The sequence below is a fragment of the Lepidochelys kempii genome, chromosome 1 (assembly GCF_965140265.1).
Source record: "Lepidochelys kempii isolate rLepKem1 chromosome 1, rLepKem1.hap2, whole genome shotgun sequence".
Lineage (NCBI taxonomy): Eukaryota > Metazoa > Chordata > Testudines > Cheloniidae > Lepidochelys > Lepidochelys kempii.
Window position 1 is genome coordinate 23117999 of NC_133256.1, and position 23304 is coordinate 23141302.

Sequence of the window (23304 nt, forward strand, 5' to 3'; positions counted from 1 at the left end):
CTGGTTGTACTAAGATACGAAACGGGGTTCATCTTTTCAGTAGATAAATGGTCTAGAGCAGCTTCAGCCCAGAGAATAAGATCAGTCCATGTGAAGACTACTTGGGTGCAACAGTGTAAGAATTTAGATAAAGAACAGTGTCCTGTCCCTTTAAATGTTTGAGCGCTCTCCCCTCCCAAGTGCAAAACCTTGTCTTTGTTTCAGTTTTGCAGCCAGAACAATAAAGCAAGCACAGTGCACAGTTGTGTTTCTATTAGCTCCCTCTGTGTTTGTGTCTATCTCCTTCTCTGTTGGATCCAGAAATATAACATTCGATGACGAGGAATTTATATTCCAGGAGTGTCCAGTGCTCCCATTGATTGAACACGAAGAAGAAAAAGTATGTAAATAATACTGTGAAAAAGGGGACAAAGTTCACTTAGAGGCACAGGCTGTCAGACTGCTTTTCTTTGCTCCTGGGACACTGGGAACCAGCCAGCTAGAGGGGGCAAGTAGGTAAATAAAAAGGGAACAAAGGATACAAGTTCTGCATATACTGCTAGAACTGTTCAAACAGAGCAGTGAAGGGGTAAACAGCCATCTTTGTTGACCATGTGGAAGCAGGCAGCCAGGCAAACAGCCTGCAGCCTGCACTGAGGGTCTACAGCCAGCAGAGGGAGACCAGACATGCCAAACCCACGAAAAAATGCAGAAATTGGACTTGTTTTTGGCTTAATTGGTTTGTGACTTGCTTGTTGCCTAGTTTTTGGCTTGTTGCTTCATTTTTTGATCACCTCCCTGCAAACGGGTGGGGGGGACAAGTAGGGCAAGGGGCAAGCAGGGGTAAGGGGGGAGAGAGTCGGGGTGCACAGTGGATCCACCACAGTCCCAGACTACACGCTGGGGGGATCTAGTCACATAGAGTGTTGTGGTTCTTAGGGATTGGCTTGTTTTGGTCTCATTTTGAAATGGGATTAGCTTGATGTTTGTCTTATTGTGAAAGTTGGGGTGCTTATTTACCGCGTGAAAGTTGGCAACTGTGATGGAGACCAAGTACAGCCAAAGGAAAAATTCTGCAGTTTGCCATGTAAGCACATGGCCAGCAGAGGGGGTACAAATAGTGCAGTAACAAATAAAAACAGTTTCCTTGTGGCAGGAGATGTCCAGGAGGCATGAAGGTCAACAGGAGAGCAGTGAAATGGCACTTTTTGTGGGCAATGTTGATGAGTTTGATGACAACTGTGAATCATGGGTGGTGTACCTCAAACATTTTGAGCAATTTGTAACCTGCAACGCCTTTCCAGATGGACAATGGGTTTCAACCTTGTTGATAATGATGAGTAAGAAGACATGGACTGCTGTGTGACCTATTATCTCCAACTGTGCCCGGCACTGCCACATATACCACAATTATTGCAGTTGTTCAGGGACATTTTTCTCCTATTCCATCAGTGATAGCAGAACGTATCAATTTCATCAACAACATCACAGAAGTGGGAAGTCAGTAGAACAGTTCGATGTTGTTCTCAAGAGGTTGTCAGAGCACCATCAGTTTGGACAAACAGTGAGTGATGCCCTGCGTGACCAGTTAGTCTCTGGATAATGCAGTGACCAGGTCCAGAAGACGTTATTCACTGTGTAAGTGCCTACATACAAAAAGGCTGTTGAAGTACAGTTGCAATGGAGACCACAGAGAAGGATTCTCTGGAATTTAATGTGAACCAAAAATTTCATTTCATGAATCACTGAGACAGAGGATCATGGGAACATAAGGAATTTTCGTGTGGTTGAAGTGCACAAACTACACATGCTGAAAAGGATTGCTGGGCATGCCAGGTTATTTGCAGAAAGTGCCAGAAGAAAGAACACATTGCTATGAGCCGTGGGAAAATTCAACGATCAGCAACACAGAGTAACTATAGATTCAAGAAAACATCTATGACAACTGAACCTAAGAAAGGACGGAAGTTGGAAATTCATAATCTGGAAGAAGACAAGAGCTCTAGTGACATTGACCAGGATTTAGCACGACACGTGTTATTGCAAGCTGGATTCAGAGATGGCATCTGGGTTACACCGTTGATTGAAGGAGTTCTTACAAGAATGGAACTTGATACTGGAGCTGCCGTCTCATTGGTTTCTGCATCTACCTATCAACAGACTTTGTCACAAGTTCCTCTGGAAGAAACATCCATGATTTTGAAGACTTATACTCCAGGTGAAAGTTCAGCTGGATGGACAATCATTTGTTTTACTCTTATGTGTGACTGAAGGAAAGTGTCCACCACTATTTGGCAGATTTTGGCTTGAGAAGCTCAAGGTGACTTTTATTGAGGCAATCACAAAAGCACCTAAAAATCTTCAGGAAATACTGGACAGGTACTCTAAAGTTTTTGAAAAAGAGCTTGAGCATTGTCTTTGTGAAAATTACTGATAAGTCTGACAGCCAGCCAAAGTATTGCAAGCCCAGACCTGTGCCTCTGCTCTGAAGCCTCAAGTGGAAGCTGATCTGGACCATTTAGTGAACATTGGAGTCTTGTCACTGGCTTCACATAGTGAGTGGGCTACACCCATTTTACCAGTGATCGAGACGGATAGCTCAGTCTGATTTTGGGGGGATTTCAAAGTGACATTGAATCCATTTTTTTTGTGCAGACCAATATCCATTACCTCATACTGAAGATTTGTTTGCTACTCTCAGTGGACGACAGTGTTTCAGTAAATTGGATTTGCTCAGTGCATACCTAAAAATGGAGATTGATCTAGCATCTTGCAAACATCTCACAGTCAACACACAAAAAGGCTTATTTTGTTACAACAGGTTGCCTTTTGGTATCACGTTGGCACCAATCCTGTTCCAGAAAGCCATGGATGAGATTCTGAAGGGAGTGAACAGAGTTGAAGTCTGGTAACTACTACGGTAAATTTCTACCTAATCTGGTAACAGTACTGGCACCTTGACATGAACCGTTACAAGCAAAGATAAAATAGAAATGGACTAAAGAGTATGAGTATACAGTTAAGGAAGCAAAGAAACTGCTAACATCAGCCAAAGTTCTTATGCACTTTGATGCTTTGCTACCATTACAATTGCCTTGTGATGGTTCACCCTCTATATAGTGGGTGCTGTTCCCACATTTTTCCTAATGGCATGGAGAAATCAATTGCATTTGCATCACAAACACTCACTACTCTTGAGAAGAACGATGCGCACACAGAGTGAAAAGCTCTCAGCATTATCTTTGGAATTCGGAAGGTCCATGCCTATCTGCATGGTAGATATTTTACCTTACTGATGGACCATTACCTGTTACTTTTGATTTTTGGACCAAAACATGGAATTCCATCATTAGCTGCTGTTCATATTCAACAATGGGCATTGCTACTTTCAGCTCATTCCTATACTATTCAATTCCACAAAGGGAAGCGTGGCAATGCTGATGGGCTGTCATATCTACCATGCCCAAGCTCCCATCAACCCAAAGAAACTTCAGACAAAATGTTCTATCTCAATTTGATGGATAGGTTATCCAGCACTGCTATGAGAGAAATGGATTTAGCATAACTTGGAGTTGACATAACCCGCAGTCATCTTCTATACTCAACCACCATAAGCTGGAAGCGAGGACACCACATAGTGAAAAGGAATTTGGCCTTGCTTAGGCAGACAAAAACAGCTGCAGCTGCCATGTTACTAACAAGGATAGATACAGTGTAATGACAGATTTATGGGAATGGAAGAGAGTGTGGATAATTGACCTTGAGTCTCTGTAAGTTTCTTACTGGGTGTCTGTAACTATAAGTTTCTTGCTGAAGTTGCTTTGCTGATAAGTAGAATAATGATTTATTATTTGCTGTTTCTAGGGAAATCATTAGCATATTAGGGGCCATTATGAGATATGTGCTTTTTTCTGGAGAAACCTATAAAGAGTTTAGTGGGAGTGTATACTTCGGAGAAGTCTGACTTTCTATGAGCTTGGAGTCTGACAGCTACCTCCCCAGCTGCTAGGAGAAAGACTGGTCACCGGAACCCTGCTGCTGTCACTCCATACCACCTCAGACTTTGGGTAATTATATTTTGGTTTGTCTAGACTTTTGCTGTAGTTTGATGTGTGCTTAGTACTCAATTAAAAAAAGGATTTTTGAGTGGAAGCACTCTTTTTTGTACCAATCATTTCTCAGAAGGAGGTGCTGTGTCCTCCATGGATTTCCTGACATTGCCTGGAAAACAGAGATTAGTTACCATAGCTTTGGGTTAAGACAATTCGGTAATGTTGCTTAGCAAAGATATCAACAAAAAACCCACTAAGGATGATGTGCTTTCTCTTGTGAGGGGAATGGTACTAGAAGGTACAGTGAGGATCAAAAGAAACCCCAGTTTACACAATTCATGTCACGTCAATGTGAATTATCTGTGAATAATGGTTGTGTCTTATGGGAAATGTGAGTGATCATTCCAAAATCACTTCAGTATCAGGTTTAGGAACCTCTTCCTGAAGGTCATTTTGGCATTGTGCAGATGAAGTCAATAGGCCTGGAGTCTTATCTTGTGGCCGCGGACTAACAAAGACATTGAGAGGAAGGCAAAGTGCTGTACTACATGTCAGCAAATTCAATATGATCCTGGCCCAGCTTGTCCACATCCTGGGTCATGGCCTCAGACTCTTTGGAAAGGTATTCACATGGACTTTGGTGGACCATTAGAAGGTTATATGGTTTTGGTTGTTGTCAATGCCCATTCAAAATGGCCAGAAGTTTTCAGAATGACTTCTGCTATAGCTACAAAGACACTTGGACATCTTCGTACCTTGTTTAGCAAATGTGGTTTACCATTACAGTTGGTGAGTGACAATGGACCTCAATTCTGTTCTGAAGGATTTCAGAGGTTCCTAGCTTCAAATGGAATTCAGCACATATGCTCTGCTCCATACCATCCTGCTGAACATGGAGTAGTGGAACACTTTGTACAAATACTAGAGCATACTTTAAAAGCTAACAAGTCTATTTTGAGACATCAGCAGAAACTGGACAATTTCTTGCTGGTATACAGGAACATATCACATGCTAGTACCCAGGAGTCACCTGCAACTCTTTCTTGACATGGTCTTTGCATACCTGTTGGGACCTGTTACATCCTGATATTGCCTCATGTGTTCAATGTGAGACTTGTCAATATTCTTTTCAAGTTGAAAACTTGGTGTGAGCTTGCAACTACAGTTGTGAAGTGAAATGGGTACCTGGAGAACTTGTAAAATGCACAGGATCTGTTTGGTTCATGGTAAAATTATCCAACAGCATTTTATGGAAATCATGAACCAGTTGCAGCCTTGACAAGTACCAGAGTTCAGGGACGTTCCAGTAGGACTTTCTGATCCTCCTATTGAACCACTTTTGTTACAACTCCTAATATCAACAATTTGGTGGAAGAATCTCTGGTACTGGATCCAGTTGATTCCATACTCAATCTAGCTGATTTCTTACTACCTACTGTTATTGTTTCTCAGGACATTGCCACACCACCATCACCACAATATCCCAAGACAGTGTGAAAACCAGTTGTGCACCTGAGCTTATAAATTGTTTAGCTAGTAAATTGCTGTTCCAGGGCAGAATAATCCCTTGCAATTCAAGTCCATCTGCAACTCTTAGTTAGGTCATATGGTGTTTATTGTTAGCCATGTAAATGATAATGTATATGTGTTTGGGAAGTGTTTTAAGGTAGGGTAGAAGAATGCGATATCCCATCCCTTTAAATATTTGAGCATTCTCCCCTCCCCCGTTCAAAATCTCACTTTCCTGTTAGTTTCAGTTTTGCAGCCAGAATAAAGTAAGCACAGCACACTGCTGTGTTTCTATCAGCTCCCTCTGTGTCTGTGTCTAGCTCTTTCTCTGCTGGGTCCAGAAATATCACAGACAGAGTAGACATGTCCTCAGTAAATACACAAGCCTCTCCTTTCAGAGTGGTAGCCGTGTTTGTCTTTATCAGCAAAAACAACGAGGAGTCCTTGTGGCACCTTAGACACTAACACATTTATTTTGGTATAAGCTTTTGTGGGCTAAAACCCACTTCATCAGATGCATGGAGTGAAACAATCTCCATGCCTGTCATTTGTGGAATGCTGGGTACTTTCACTCCCATCTGCTCTCTGAGAGGTTTTGTATGGGTATTTTTCGGTTGAACATTTGACTTCTGTTTAGTCTCTCATCTCTTTTCCCCACAATGCCACCCTACTTTATTTCTCCCTGGCTATGTCTAGTGCTTTGGCTACTGCCTTAGGCATTAGAGTATGTGCACTAGTGATTTCTGCCCCTTTTCCTACAGTGCAAACCAGCACCTGCCCTCACTATGCACTGCAAAGCACATGGAGTATATGGCTGCATCACTCTATTTGTTTCTCCATTTAAAACAATGCAAGCCCCTACCTTAGAAGCTGAACTCTTTGGGCAAGTTCTCCATTTTATGACCACTCGACTTAGCTTGGAATAGGCAGTGCCAAATGCATTTCTGTCTTGGTTTCATAGCTTATGTCTATATTCATGTAAGGATGGATGGCTCTTGACCTCAGCCTGAGTAGCCTGGTTGTGTACTGGAGAGAAGAAGAGGGGGCGGGAGGGAAAGAAAGATTCTGAATTTCCAGGCCAAAGACATTACTGAAGCCCTAGAACTGATTTGCTCCCATTGCTTCTGGCCCCACTCCTCCTCTGGCTCATCCCTTCAAACCACGTTTGTCTGTGGCTCTCTATACCCTCAAAGGTTTGTCCCACGTTTGGGGACAGATCACCAACTGGTGTAAATCAGTGGAGTCACCCCAAGCTGAGGACCTGGCTGTTAGCACGTATCAAAGTGGCATAGTAGCAGAGATGCCCACCTCTTTGCCACGAGGTGAGAAGGTTGAGATCAGAAGGAAATCCCATTGGAAAGACTGTGGGACAGCAATAAAGAATTCTGTATAGCTTGAAGTATGATCCTTTACTTAACTCTGCCTTTGTATGCATATGGTGTGTGGGTGTGTGTGCACGCAAAGAAATGTGATTTTAAAAAAAATCAAATGCCATATGCAAATTTTCTTAAAATCTTACCACAAGGAGTTATAACTAGGGTGGATCATCAGGAAATCCTGGCTGCTTGGAAAAATAAACAGTTCTAGCAGCAGTGGTAAAAGGCTCACACGGCGATTTTTACGAGGTACGTGGTCATGCATATAACTCATTCATCATCTTGTCATGACAGAAGACTATCAGTAAAAGAAAGATGACTATGCAATGAGCAGACATTGCTGCTGCTAGTATACTAGACACACGTACACAGCAAGGGATACTATTTTCAGGATCATGTCATCCCGTCCACTTGCCCGGTTCTTTAACTTTTGTCTTTGTATTCCATGCTGTCAGCCTAATGACTGGTGTTTTCTTATTAAACCATCACATTGTAATGTACGGAAGTATCTTGAAGGATTGTATCACCATTTATGGATCTTTTAAAAAAAATTTTTAAATGCTTGCAAACCCAAGATAATGAACAATTACATCATGAAAGAGGAGGGAAAAATTGGCATTGCTCTCATTAGTGTCAGTTATAGCTAAACTCACAACAAGAGATCACAAAGTAAACTCCACCAGATCTTTAACCAGTTGTTAAAAGTGAAACACTAAAAAAATGTATCATATATAGAGCTGGGAACAAATGTCACAAAAATTCACTGAAAAATGCAATTATTTTGGTGCACCAACATTACTAGTGAATTCAGGTTAAACTCAGTGAATAGTTTTGGCTGAAAAAATGGATTTTTTAAAAGTCAAAATGGTTCTTTTCAGCCACTTTAAAAAGAAACATTTTGAGTTTTCATTTTGAAATGGTGCTTTTTTGTTTCTTAATTTATGTAACTTTTTAAAAAGGGTGAAGAAAAATACTTGAAAATGACTCAGAAGAAAAAAACCTAAAAAAGATCTTTTGGGGTTGAACAAACCATTTAATTAGACCAGAAACCATTTTTTTCTCTTTTTTTAAATTTTGGTGAGAAAAACTGAAAAAAAATTGAAACATTGTTTTTTGCCACCTGAACCAAAAAATCAGTTATGCGTTCAGCTCAAATTCAATGTATTATACTCATACATACATATATGTTTGTACACATACATCTTATGTGTGTGTGTAGATATTTATACATGTATACACACATATTTTACATATTAAAAATACGGGTGTGTACAAAGTACATAAATGAATATATATACACATATCACATGTATGCAAATTCATCAAATACCAACATTTAGTTTAGCGATATAGGTGATTCTATCAGCAAATATCTAGTCTATAATTGTTCTGTGTGTTCTGAGGAAAAAGGATCTTCTTCAGAAATACCAATATGCTAGCCAATCTTCAGTTAAAAACTGACCCGGAAGAAAAATTTGGTAGAGAGTTAAAAGCTTTATTCTGTAAAACAAAAATATGAGAAAGATGATCAGGATCAAAGAATGTGTGCATTCTCTTTTCTAATTTTATTTGGGAACATATACACGAGAGTAAACATCTTGCATTTACAGTATCTTACAGATGTCAAAAAGGATGTTCCAATCTATGACAGATGTGTTTGTTTGCAAATATGGCAGACCATAGTGAAATGCTGACACAGTGAAGTTGCAAATGGCCATATTTTGCTCCGTTATGTTAATGTAAGTCTGAGACAATACCACTGACTTTACTAGAGCTCCTCAGAGCAGATTTTGGTCCACAATTTTCCATATATGACATTATTGCTTATTTCCATGATTACATTGCCACAGGTTTTGGTTTTCCGAAGATGAGTCAGAATGACGGAGAGTTTAGTCTAAAATAACCCTCAGAAAAAAATGGAAGAAGGGAGTTTCACATCGGGAGAAAAGGGTTGCCTAATTTACTTGTATTAAAAAACACTACAGTATTACTCCACAGCAACGCTCCAGTAACATCACTACAAAGCCTTGCACATTTACTGCACTTACAAATAAACATAACAGCAGCAATAAATCCTGCAGAACACTGACACACAATGGTCTAGGTCTTTATGACAGAAACTTGTTGATTTCCTAAAATCTGAATAGGCAAGTAGGATTATCATTGTAATGTGCTGTATAGAAGTGGCTGTACTGACATTTTAATGTAAGTAAAAGTATTATGATTGCTACTGTAAGAGGTGGGAAGTGTGCGTATTCTATTAATACAGTTTCACATGATGAGTGTTCTCTGTTTTGGTCTTTCACGTCTATCATCTACTCTGAAATACCCAACTTTATTAGTAATATGCACCTAATAGCTTTTCATCCAGAATAGCAACATTCCCTGTTCTACATTTTTATTCTGCCTATGCTGGAGTTGATATATGCACAGGATAGTTTGTTTGTTTGTTTGGTCAGTCAATGAAAACCCAAAAACATTTGAAGACAATTTTAAATGAAAGTGAAAACATTTTTGTCTTCATAGAATTTTTTTCATGGAAATAAAATGCATTTCCTGACTAGCTCTCCCTCTAATATCTTTCCGTTAAAATATTTTTTTATATTTTTGAGAAAAAGTCATTTAAAAAAATCTACCATCTCTAACCTAGACACTTTCCCCAAAAGTTTTGGATAAATATGGCTCTGAATACCTAATGTTGGCACCAATTTTGAAGCTCTTATTCTGTATTATTGACTTATGTGCAAATTCCAGTTAAATTCACAGATAAACACTTCAGGCTATATTCAGCTCTGGCATGTGAAGCTATAATAGCAATAAAGTCAATGGAGTTATAGCAGGTCTGAATAACTACAATGTGCTTATACCAACAGAAAAGACCCGCCCACCAATTGTACCTGTGATTTAAAACTGTCTCCTCTTGAAACTTCTGCATTTCAGAATAGCAGCTTCTTTTGCGACCAAAAATGCTACAATTCTTGGCATATTTTATGACCCTTTTATGCCCTAACCATTGTATTTAGCCTTCTCTCAGTAAGTAACACTGCTTCTGGAGAGAGCAGACTGGATAATACACTAGAAAATGTACCAACGCACAAGCCTGGGGGTGAACTAGCTGATCTAATAGATTGTTTTCCATCTCTAATTTGTATGGGTTAAAACCACAGCTGCTGCACGGCAGGTGTACTGGGAGGTTCAGGGGAACAGGTGAGAGGGCACAAGAATTCACTTTCTTGTACAAAACGCATCCAAAAAGCAGTGTCTGCTTGTGTAATAACCTCACTTACAGGAGGAACCCCAGACCATCAGCACTAAAACTGGAATCACCACTGCGTGAGCTAAGGGAGTAACTCTTCAAGCTGGGAGCACTAATTGACACCGTTTGTATGTGAACCAGCTACTAAATGAAACAAAAATCTATGCCAGGATAGGTTACACTAGCACTGTCAGCCATACTCCTCTCCCACATGGTGTATCCCAGAGACCACTCTGAGGGGAGCCCAAACTATACCTTGGCAAAGTTGTAGCAAGGACTGCAAATGGGTGCGCTTGTAGGCATTGTGCCAGCTATCGAACTCATAATGCCACCAGTCATTGTCATGGGGGAAATGCAGCGTCTCCCGAGACCAGCCCAACTCCACTTCTAGTAATCTTACAGTGGCCTGTGAGTCCATGCAAAATGCATAAATTAAATCTCTGTCAAGCCTTTGGAACATTTTCAGGACATCAAAACATAAAGCTGCCACTTACATGTCGTGTTTTGTCAATGAGTTCCATGTAATTAATGCATTATTATTATGTTTTATTGTTTTCTGTGGTGGTACAATCCTGACTGGGCCTTCGGATGCAATCTCCATTGTGCTGAGCACTGAAAACCACAGGAAGATGCAACCCATGGCCTGAGGAGTTTACATTCTAATTTGGTTCAAGATGTAACAGGGGAATGTGATGCACACCAGGAAGGGAAGGGTGGTGAGAGCATGAGGGTAGCTATAAGATCATGTCATTACATATGTTAGTTTTTGCACAACTTGACAGTTCCAAATAATCAGAATTTAAAAAAATAAATAAACATGTCATCATCAAAATTCAGATGCAGGATGCTGGATGAGTGGTATTGCTACTTAGCATTAAGAAGCGGATTGCTGTAACTATTTAACTTGCCAAAAGAGTTATTTTGAACAAAAGGAAATCTGCAATTCCTTCCTCACACACAGACTGCCATAGTGAGCTCTCTACCACTGCATTAATGGGAAAAATGATTCTGCCTAATAGAAACACTTGGAAAACATATGAGGATGTCTGGTCACAAATGAAACTGTTTGCAGTTTATATGTATTAGTCCCCGATACTCACAGGTTATGTTCTCACTTATTTATCTATTTAGTCACTTTCATCATCGATACTCTGCATGACCTCTAAGGATTCAGATTTTGTATTTGTTATTAGATTTTTTGTTTTGTTTTTTCCAGATTTTGCAAATAATGAACATTGACTTTTGTTATTGATATGCTATTTCCATCTTGCCCGTGTATTTATATATGCTTTGTTTCATTATGTGTTTATATTTCATATGAAAACAATAAAGTTAAAAAAATTCAGCTGCTGAGCCGTTTATTTTAGCACTTCGGAATCACCTTCTTTACATGAAGCATTAACTATAAATGCATTTTAATGTTATTGTATTGATAAATGTTAAGCATCATGGAACACTACATATTTGAAACTGTGAGCAATGACAATCTTCCAATGAATCCTTTGCTATCAAATGCGCATCGAGGAGCATTTTATCACCAAATTGTATGGGGAATGAGCCCTTGTGCTTTTGTGCTAATGTGCCAATTTTTTTCTCCCCAAAGGTGGATCTGTTTGGATGTAATATGGCTATCTCTAAAGGTGAGCACATGTTTTTAAATTCAGGTGAGCAACACTTTGAAATGATTGTGTGGGGAGAGAATGGAAATAGGTGGGCCACTGACTGGCTTTTTTTAAGATTGTAATTTCTTGTCTTTGTCTTTCCTTTCATGCAGGTTATAAGAAGAAATGAATTTTAGGGAAAAGGGACATTCAATGGAAAGGAATCCTCTAAATATTTTTAAGCTCATAACACCTGCTGTTTCTGCCAAGATGATTTCTGGTAGGAAAACATATTCAGTCACCATGTAATCACGGCTACTAATTAGTTTGGAGTGTTCAAACTTTGCCCAGCCAAAGACAGCTCTGATGGCATATGTGTAGGCTATGGCTGCACCTAATTCACATAAAAATGAACAGATTTACAGCTGCTGACATCTGTACTTCAGAAGTGAGATCTTCAAAGAATACACAATGCTTCACCTTGATACAAGCTGTCTTGTCTAGCTGCTCAGACTAAAATGGAGCATTGGATATCAGAACCTGTATATTCTGTATTAAAGAGATGGGTAGATGAATGCTACATTGTGGAATACCAAGGGCATTTTTCAGCCTATCTGCCCACTCCTGAATTACTCAGTTGTGAATGAGAGAGGCAAGGTGGGTGAAGTATTAGCTTTTATTGGACCAACTTCTGTTTGTGTAAGCTCGAAAGCTTGTCTCTCTCACCAACAGAAGCTGGTCCAACAAAAGACATTGCCTCTCCCACCTCGTCTCCCTGATATCCTTGGAATAACACAGCTACAACAACACTGCATACAAACAGTTGTGAATGGCAAGCAAACAATCGGTGTACAACCAACAATCTTGGATACATAAAAATAAAGGGATCATGGACCAATGATTGAAAATAAAAACACCTCTATGCCGAGACAATTTTCTAAGGGCCTACTCTCAATTCAATTTATGTAACCCTGACAAAAAGTTAATAAAGTAATGGTCCTACCTTTATAGCTGCGATTACATTGAACATAAAATCATATGGAGATTATGCTTTGCATTGGCAGTTATATTCAGCTATTACTTGCCCACTCTGGTTTCTTTAATTAGATCCATATCAGAATATTTATTCTAGGAAACAGGGCATTGGCAATTATTGAGCAAAGCCCCAAAAGTAGTTTCATATCATCATTCGCTGGGAGTCAAAAGAGTTGAAATAAGCTCGTTTATATTTCACCTGTATAACAGGACTTGCCCTTCCATTAATTAGAAAGAAGAATTACTTTTTGAAGGTGATTAAGTCACTCTGAACTCTTTACATTGCAATCTTCTTGATAGTCACAGCTTTTAAAAATGTGGGATTACCGAAGAGAACAGTGTCACAAAGCCACGTTTCTGCATCCCCCACACCCAGATCTGAAATAGCTCAAAGATGGTACTGCAGAAGCCACTTCCCAAAGGTTCTATAATTTGTTCCATAATAATATGACATTATCAAGGCTATTTTTCTACCGCTGATTAACTCTACATGTGCTTGACTGATAGGATGTTTCATTGCATCACGTCCACCAGGAAAAAAATAGCTTACATCTAATTGGATTTCTCTTGGATTGATGATTTGCTTGAGCTGCCATCTACTGAATGATTTTCCATTAGATATCCAAACACAACTTGTATAGATAAGCAACAGGAGTATGTGTGATAAATTCACATGTAGTCACAATAGCGAACAGGTACCAGAGATAGGCTTTTAACTAAAACTGGATGAATACTGCAACACAGAACACAACACTTGTTTCAATAAAACTGAATTCGCCTGAAGGGATATACAATCCTTTTTAATGTATGCCCTAAGAATCATTTTGGAGGAATTCGATAGCCTGTGTTACACAGGAGGTCAGACTAGATGGTCACAATGGTCCCCTCTGGCCTTGGAATCTATTAATCTTACTTTTCAATTTTTGTCTGCAAAAACATTTACAGGAATAGACAGTGTGGTATATGTAAGTGTGTGTTTTACATACACACTTAGGGTTTATTTTACATACATGTACAAATCTGTCAAATATATACATTATAGAGGGAGCTCTTAATGACCCCTATATTTAGATAACCTAACAATTTCTATAGTCAGAGCTAAGATTAGACCCCAAGAGGGATTTGTGGGATGAAATCCTGACCCTGTTAAAGTCAGTAGGAATGTTACCATTGATTTCAGTGGGGCCAGACTTTCACCTTGGTTCCCAGTCCTGTGCTCAAACCACTAGACTTTTTTCTCTTTGTTCTCTCATGTTTTCTCACACAGCACAGGATGGCTCCACATGCAGTGGTTCCTGCTGGTTCCCGCTAACACTTATGCTGATCCCCTTATAGTTTCCCTCCTGGTAACACTGCTTTGAATTGGATCTGCTTTTGAATGTCCTTATGAGGCTCTGCCATCTCTCTAAGCTAAATTCAAACTTACTTAAGTGTTATGGGCCCCAATTATGAATTTCCTCAAATCACTGTCCTGGAAGCTGAGCACATTCCCAGCTGCTAATCAGATATGAACATTGTAAGAAAGGTTCTTTGCACAAAGAAAGCAGGCAAAAGGTTTGAAAGACCTCACATAGCCAGTGTAACATCATCTGCACTATAACATTCAAAGCCAACTTCTTCCTGAACACTGTGTATCATAAGAAACTCTCTGAAATGACAGACTTAATCTATAATATACATTGAAAGATTCACGAAGCAGGAATAAAAGATGCCTTTCTGCAGTGAGCCACCAATCTCAGGACCCACAGCAAGTTTAAACAAGAACATTCTCACTTCTTAAGAATGTGAAGTAATCTAAAAACACAGAGTAATTTCATTTCCTATATAAATATATTTTATTGAGCTGAAGTAGTTTATATTTCTTATTTGCTTACTGTGGGCAGGGGGGAAGATGAGGGGTTGAAAGGCATTTACATCTTTATTTTTTTTTAAGAGAAAGCATTTTGATATCACATATTTGATATCACTTATTTTACAATACACATTTTTTTCCATCAGAAGGAAAATAATGTATTAATTTAGGCCAAAATTTTCTAACTTGAGTGCTTAAAGTTAGACACCTTCAATAAGTGACCAGATTTTCAAAGGTGAGGAACTCCCATTGACTTCTATGACCATATGTATATCATGTCAAATTCTACATCATAGGAACATAGGAATTGCCCTGCTGGATCAGAACCAAGGTCCTTCTAGTCTAGTTTCCTGTCTCCAACAAGTACCAAATTCTTGTATCCAAACTGAGATTTCCATTACAGAAGGCAGCATTTTGCCCTCAACTCAGTTCAGCAGATGCCAATTCATGTATTCTACTAATATTTTACGTGTGTAATCCCTACTTGCTTGGAGTGGCATTCTGTCCCCTTCTAGTGGTGGCTAGGCCAGCTAGAGTTTGATAAGCCTGCTACAGCCTTAGCTAAGAGAGACATGTCTTTTAGCTCATGCAGCAGAAGCTCATGCGTTAAGCTCCAGACGTCTCAGGTTTGATCCCCACTGCCAACTCCCCTCTGTGGGTCAGCATTACACATGGTTGAAAATGTATGTCATCCAGATAAAGCTCAAGTAATCTGGTTTCAAGTGTGCTGGGGTTGCTGTGTATATAAGAATCCACTCTAGCTTTGGGCCAAGGCACAGGGCTGAAGCCCAGGGTACAGAATCTTGGACAGTGATTAGAGCCCTCTCCCCACATCAATTGTATAAGGCATAGGGTATGGGATCTTCAAAACTGTGGTTACAGTCACTCCTCTCCGAGCCCTTGCTGCTGCTGCTCTCCACACTAGTATGTCCAAAGCCACAGAATAGACTAACCCTTCCCTTGTGTAAGAAGTGCAGAGACCCCTTTGAGCTGTCACTCCACTTGATTACACTTGCAGAAGGTGAAGCTAAAAGTAGTCTGAGAGGTCTTCATAGATTTTAAGGCCAGAAGAAACTATTAGTTCAAGACGATTAGATGGTGCATGGGCTTTCCGCACAGGTGGGCCTGATTCTCACTTAGTGGAATTTTTGCCCACTTTAATGCCCATTTACATCACTGGACCGGTGTACCAAGGCCTGGATGTATATGAGAATCCAGAGGTGAGTTTCAACCTGTGAATATAAGTCCCATGGGCATGAAATAAAGATTTCCTCAAAGATTTCAGTAGCTGGTGCGCAAAGTGAAAAGCCACATACTGCACAGTACATACTCTACAGCATCAGCCATCACACTGTTCCTGAATTAAAAACAGAATTAATCCTTTAACATAGCTTCTTCGTCTACTGCAAAGAAAGAATGTGGGGCCTGATTCTTATCTCACAATGGAATAAATTAAGAGTAACTCCACTGAAACTAATGGGGTTATATTTATGTAAAGCCCTTAAAAGATCAGACTCATACACTAGGATTCCAAAGTTTTTGTTATGATTACCAATATGAGTAATGAATATAGCATGTAAAATCTATCATTATATCTACATACTACTCTACAAATATTTTGCTGTAGTTTTATATTCTGAATATAAAATTGGTAATAAAAGGAATTGAAAAGAAAGGAGAATTCATGTTCTAAGGGCAGAGTCCTGATATTTTGTGATGGTATTTAAGACAGCTTAGATAGATGGTTATTTTACAGTGCAATAATACAACACAACTTCATTTTGTATAGCATTCTTCATACAAACTGGATCCCAAAACACATTACAGAATTAAATAATATAAAGCCGCAGAGAGAAGATGCTATATATTTCAGAAAACAATAGTGTAAAACCAGAATCTTCTTTTCAGTAAAATAAGTGACAGCTCGATGTGATTCATGTTCTGATATATTACAGTCATATTTCACATAGGATTTTGATAAGTAACATTACCTTGTAAATATTTCACAGCTGAATATAATACATGGCACAGTGTAATGTGGTTTAATCTCAAATTATATAAAAATAAATCTACAAGATTACTATCACGTGTGTTTGAAGATTTAAAACAATGGTGAATTATGATAAGAGACCATAATCTGTCATAGATTTATCAATGAATGAGTAGCTGGGTCTTGCTCTGTAACATGTGAATAATTGAAAGGTCTCCAAACTAAAATAATAAACTGCATGGCTAAAATAAACCCATATACTTTCCAGCTTTTCCATTCCAAATGGCACAGAGATTTCAAGACCCACTGCTTGTTTTAAATATCATTGTACATGAATCTTCATTTTATTTTGAGTAGGCATGCAAGGCCCATGTGACTTACTCTCTTAAAGCCTGGGCTTGTCCCACTGAAATCAATGTCAAGACTCCCACTGACATTAGGGATTATGGGTTCGTTTCTAGGATCCAATTACCCAAGCATGGCCAGATGTAGTGCTTACTACTTGGTGTAGTTCCATTGACTCCAGGAACTAGAGTTGGATCTGAACCAAAACCCAAGAACTGAACATCCTTGGATTCTGTTTGAAAACTGGTTCCAAATTTTGTGGCCTGATCCTACCTGTAGTAGAAACTTGATTGTCCTCTATCCATGTGAACTAACAGCTGCATAGGGCTCTCTTATCCCCTTTGTCCTTAAGCTTTCCCATTGTCTCTGGTAATGCCTGAGATAGCTAAATAACTTTACCTCAGTGTCTACTACAGTATTCTAGGTATTCCCAATAGTAAATATAGATAAGTTTTGGTAAAACAGCAAATACTGAGGAAAATGTAGCTATTTATTCACGGAATAATTAGCAATCTTTTAAAGGATAACCACTATATAAAGGTATGAGCTCCAAACACTTGCTGCCAGGCATACTGTTTATTCAGTGAGAAGTCAGATATATAGATTCTTGAAGGAAAAAGCAGAGTCAGTACTGCAGAATCACAGAGCCAGTATTCACCACGCCAGAGCTCAAACCAGAGCTTGATTCTATGGCTCACTTAAGCACATGGTTAAATCCAATCTTATTCAACAAAAACACACACATGCTTAATTTAAGCAGGTGCTTACAGAATAACTGAATAAGGATGCTTTCCTGAATCAGGACTTAAGAAGACACTCTTCCAGTTGGCTAACGTAGAATTAGTATAATAACAAAAATAGGTATTTACTTGGCTTTCAAGCTGCAGGTACTCTTATGACAATATGATAGAGACAGGAAAAAGTGTGAATAAAGAAGATCAAAATAGATGAGTGGGATTTTTAAAATCACCTAAGGGCCAGATTTTCAATAGGAGTTAGATGCCTAAATACCTTTAAAAATCTGGTCCTAACTGCCATATGATCACATGCCCCATTGACTTTTAAGCAGACTTGTTTTCCTGAGAAAAGATCCATACTAGAAACCTTTGCTTGCATAGCTATTTCAGTTAAGGAGTGACATTTTTACAATTATGCATTGCTGGAAAAGCCCCAGTGCAAAAGCAGTTATAGTGGCTAAAAGTGCTTTTGCCAGAATAGCTTATTTTGCTTACAATATTGGTAAACGTTTCTATTGTAGACTAGACCTAAGTCATCTAGGTGCTTTAGACAATCCTATCCAAAGATACTAAATCAATGAATTTAAGCCCCTCCCCCATACAAACAAAAATCCTCTAAAAAGCTGGATTTTCAGAAGTGTTCAGTATTCCCTAATTCTGCTCTTACTGAAGACAGTCGTAAAATGCCCACTGATTTCTAAGGAACAGAGTTAGCTTAGGGATGAGCACTTTCGAAAATCCACCCTTCCCCCACTGCTGACCTTAGGGGAATCCTGAAAACTGAGCAGAAAGAATCCAGATGCCAAATTTCTTCATATTCATTTCAGCGTCTACATGAATACATTACCTTAGTCATTTAACCTAAACTAATCTGCAGTAAAACCTGTTGTGGCTTCACTTAGCAAGTAACCACTTCAGCAAACCGCTGCCTTATTGTATACAAAGCAGTCATTGCTTTCATTGATCTTTTAAATGTCTGAAACCTCCAGCCTCCCTTGTGATAATTAAATCAAAATTGATTGTTTCAACTGAGTATTTTATTTGATTAGTTCTTAAATGTAAGTTGTTTTACAATAGATTTTACTGTAAGCTGACACTATTCTTTCATGTACTTCCCTTTCCACTCTGCTTAAGGTTGCATTTTTAAAAGGGTCACAAAACAGAACCAAAGAATTCATTTTCCATTGTTACTTTTAATCTGAAAGTCTGCAACACCTCAATAAATGAAAACCAGATTTTCACTGTATTTATAAAAATGTTAACTGCAGTGATCAACCCTATTCTGTTTGATTCAGATTCTTATACCATGCTAATCATTGTGGTGACTGAGCACCGTATATCACTTAATGCACTCTATTAGAACTAACATCTGTCATGGCTGGTTCTCTTTTTCTCCCTTCCTCTTCTCCAAGGGAAAATCCTACCCCAACAGGAGTTTTGACCTTGGAAAGGAAGATGTGCCAGAAACTCCATGAAGTCCACTAGGGACTTTACAGTTGCTATTGAACTTATGTAGAAGGTGCTCAGATACTTCAGGGATGAGAAGCCGTATAAAACCCTAAAATAGAGAGATTGACAAGCCTAGATTAGATGTTAGGGCTTTCTGCACTTCATCTGATGGTAAAGCATCCTCCAGCTGTTGAATGTTGAGCATCACTGTTTTAGGATATTCACACATTGAGTAGTTGAAAGTCTTTGGCAAGGTTTTCAAGAGTGACTAGGGATTTGGCATCAGTCCATTTTCTGGGGTCCGAACTGAAAGGGCCTAATTTCCAGAGGGAAGATGTTTAGCACTTCCTAAAAGTCAGGCCCATTAAAAGTATCTCCAGTGAAGTTCTCAGAATCACAGGTCACCTTTGGAAATCTTCGCCTAGGATCTCTCAAAGCAGTAGCCCTATACTTTGTCAGACTTTGCTGCTTAAATAGGATTCAGATATTATCTTATGACAATTAATTATCCATGGAGATTATTTTGCTTCTAGTTTATATAGTTTTCATCTCTTCTATGCTGTGGGGAAGTCTTGCCTGACTTCTTCACATATAGACTTAGGAAAATCCTTTTTGAATAAGTAAACATTGGTAATGACTAATGACAGTAGAAAGGTGGTATCATCTTGTAGCTAGGGCCCTGGTTTCTAGACCTAGCTCTGCCACTGGCCTTGGCCAAGTCACTTCACCCATTTTTGTCTCAATTTCCCCTCTACAAATTGCCTGTGTGCTTGTTCAGTGCCCAGCACAATAGGGGCCCTGATGTGGGAGGAGGCCTCAATTGTAATTTTGTAGTGTAAATTAATAACAGGTTTGAATTTGGTCTGTAACATATTGAAATCAGAATGAATATCTGAAGGAAGGAGTGGGAAGAGGGGTTCATAATAATACCCTGCTTGAGAAATAATTGTAGTTGTTTGAAATAAACGCAAAACGCCTGGAAATAAACAGTTACAATACACTGAAATTCATAAAAATCAAATCCAGTCAAGTTTTCTCATAGAATATAATTAAAGGACAAAAGAATCTGTTCGCTTTTGAAAAAAAAAATGGATTGACAGAGCCTCAGAGGCCAACATTATTTATGAACTTTTTTAAGGAAGGAGAAGAAAGAAGATCTGAAAAAAACTATTTGCTAGAGCTCACACTTTTGAAGTAGATCCTATATTCATTAGTTCAAGTGTTGCATGTACATTAGCTGTCCAGTGTCACAGCATACTACTCAATGGGCTATACTTTATTTTGATCTTAGTAATTGAAATCCTTTAGCAAACAAATCATGTCACAAGTGGAAAGAGTTGCTAGTACATTGCTGACACCAAAATACGACACAAAGCTTTACATTACTTTTATGCAATTGCAATGCCCTTGACTTGATTTACACTAATGTGAAATCAGAATCAGGTGCTGTATTTTAGCTTAGGTTTGGCTGCAGTCAGTGGCCTAAGCTTCTTGGTGCTAGATTTTTAGAAAAATATTGCTTACAGTCTACACTATGAAACAAAGTAGCGTTAACTGCAAATGAACAGGGTTACAATGCAGCAGACAATGCACAATGCAAAGCACTGATAGATCACGAAGTAATAAAATTACTGTATTTAATTAAGGTTTCAGAGTAACAGCCATGTTAGTCTGTATTCGCAAAAAGAAAAGGAGTACTTGTGGCACCTTAGAGACTAACCAATTTATTTGAGCATAAGCTTTCCGATGAAGTGAGCTGTAGCTCACGAAAGCTTATGCTCAAATAAATTGGTTAGTCTCTAAGGTGCCACAAGTCCTCCTTTTCTTTTTGTATTTAATTAATTGTTCCGAGGTCCTGAATGAAAAGTGACACAGCAGTGCAAATATTTTTACTTTCTATCTGAAAGAAAAGAAAGAGGGGTAAGAAATTAACAAGTCACTTCCATCGGAACAGACGTAAGGAAATAGTTCTTTGTATACCTGTATCAAATACTGCAACTATAATATCTTGGGGGCAATTTGTAAGGTTTTGTGTTTGTACAGTTTGTTCAGTGGTTTATGATTGGGGTCTCTACTAGAAATAATAATAGCTGTTTAGAGTATAAAACAATTAGGTAGCCACCTTCAAAAACCCAAATACAGAAAAGCGGTGAGCTTTTGGCCTTTATTCCCATGACATACCCAGGGTATAGTCTATACTGTTGAACAGCTGTGTCCTCTCAATTCTCCAACCTGGGGTGCCTTTTACACTGCTTCACTGTGAGAGCAACCACTCCTGGTCTGCCTATACACAGCCTCCAGCATCTAAATCACTCCCAGCTATAGTCCATGAGTGCTATAGCTAGCCATCCAGCCACCCGTCAATTATATTGCAGAGTAACACCAGCAAATTCCCAGTCCCATTCTTGTTTGCCAAAATGTGTGGCTTGTACTAGCCAGTCCTCTGCTGGACAATACAAGCTCATAGAAAGCCCATCATTTCATTAATAGAAAGTGATATGCACAAATCTTGTTATCTCAGATGGAACACATACTGGTTTAGAAAAAACAATACAAGTTTATTAACTATGGAAATAAAGTTTTTAAGTGATTACAAGTAATGAGGCATAAAAGTCAGAATTTGGTTACAAGAAAATAAATGGTAAAATACAACTAATATCTAACTTAACAAGCTAAGTGAACTTAAACCAAAATGTCTCTCACTGCATGATTTTGCAGTCATACTGGCTGGATGCTTTTCAACCAGGGCCTCTCCCAGTCCAGTGCACCTTTCCTTGTCCTTCAGGCATTGGGGATGCCATGGGCAGAGAGAAAGGGAGGAGAAATGATGTGTGTCCTTTGTTCTTACTTCTCATAGTTATTTTTGATTTGAAAATCATCTCCAGCTGAGGTTCAGAAGGCAGAATGTCTGCTTGCACGGGAACCTCCAACTGTTCCATTGCCAAGATGTAAATTTATCACTCCCACCCTTCTTCCTGCCAAAGAATGGCCACTGAACCACATGATCGTCCATTTGATTATGTTGACACCAGGCTGAGGCATCAGTCTGCCTTTTTGTCTTTAAGAAACTGGTTTGTGCCTGCTTTTCTAAACTTGGAACATGTCTCAGCAATGTCATAAAGTAGAATCTTATAACTTTACATACAATGTTGTCACACATATTTTACCAGGACAATGATGATCAGCAAATTATGAGTTTTCAAATGATACCTCACAAGGCACACTTTGTACAAAATTTATCATAGTCCTGTCAAAAGGATGAAACCTTAAGTATCATGACAAGAGTTATACCTTTACAGAGCACGACCGTGGTGTATGGGTAATAGTAGAGAATACAGCTCCAGACATAATTTGCCCCACTGCATATACATTTCTCACTTAGGGCAGGTCTTCACTACCCGCCAGATCAGCGGGTAGTGATCGATCTATTGGGGATCGATTTATTGTGTCTCGTCTAGACATGATAAATCGATCCCTGAATGCGCTCCCTATCGACTCCAGAACTCCAGCTCGCAAGAGGCAGAAGTGGAGTAGAAGGGGGAGCGGCAGCGGTCAACTCACCACCATCCTCACGGCCAGGTAAGTCGACCTAAGATACGCCGACTTCAGCTATGCTATTCGTGTAGCTGAAGTTGCGTATCTTAGGTCGACCCTCCCCCCCCCCCCCGCAGTGTAGACCAGGGCTTAGATAATCATTACAACATAAGACACTGATTCTCAGCTATGCTAGAGCCACTTTACTCTGTTCCGCTAGCACAAAGGTGTCCTAAAGCCAATTTAGTCAGTCACTGGAGGATTCCCCCTGGGAAAAGGGATCCATAGTCTGTCTAAAGGCACCACAGACGCTCCTATGCTGCCCTTCTTCTTTGACCCATGGAGGGACAAAAGGTATTCAAAAACAAAATCATAAGGTCACATGCCATTAAAAACAAATATATTTATTTAATCACAAACCACACCTCGAATGGAGTCACAATTAAAATATTATGGGTGTGAGTCAGGAAATTAAGCAGCTAGTAGGATCAAAAGTACTTGTTGATGAGCACAGCTGTACTCCACTGGCATTTCTGAAAGCTGCTGTACAAAGCATAGGCTCACTGCTTAAGGTATAACTCAACTAAGC

General features: G+C 39.2%; 1 protein-coding gene and 1 long non-coding RNA gene across 6 annotated transcripts in view; one reads left to right on the forward strand and one right to left on the reverse strand.

Moving 5' to 3' along the window:
• GRM5 (glutamate metabotropic receptor 5) overlaps positions 1 to 23304 on the reverse strand; it is a 322075-nt gene that overhangs the window by 71315 nt on the left and 227456 nt on the right. The window lies entirely within an intron of this gene.
• Positions 221 to 16186, forward strand: LOC140908861 (uncharacterized). Of its 2 annotated transcripts, XR_012157994.1 has the most exons (4): positions 221 to 379; positions 3844 to 4046; positions 11776 to 11836; positions 11947 to 16186. It is a non-coding gene; the product is annotated as an uncharacterized lncRNA (long non-coding RNA). The 2 variants fall into 2 exon arrangements; XR_012157992.1 differs by lacking the exon at positions 3844 to 4046 and having other exon boundaries at positions 11776 to 11812.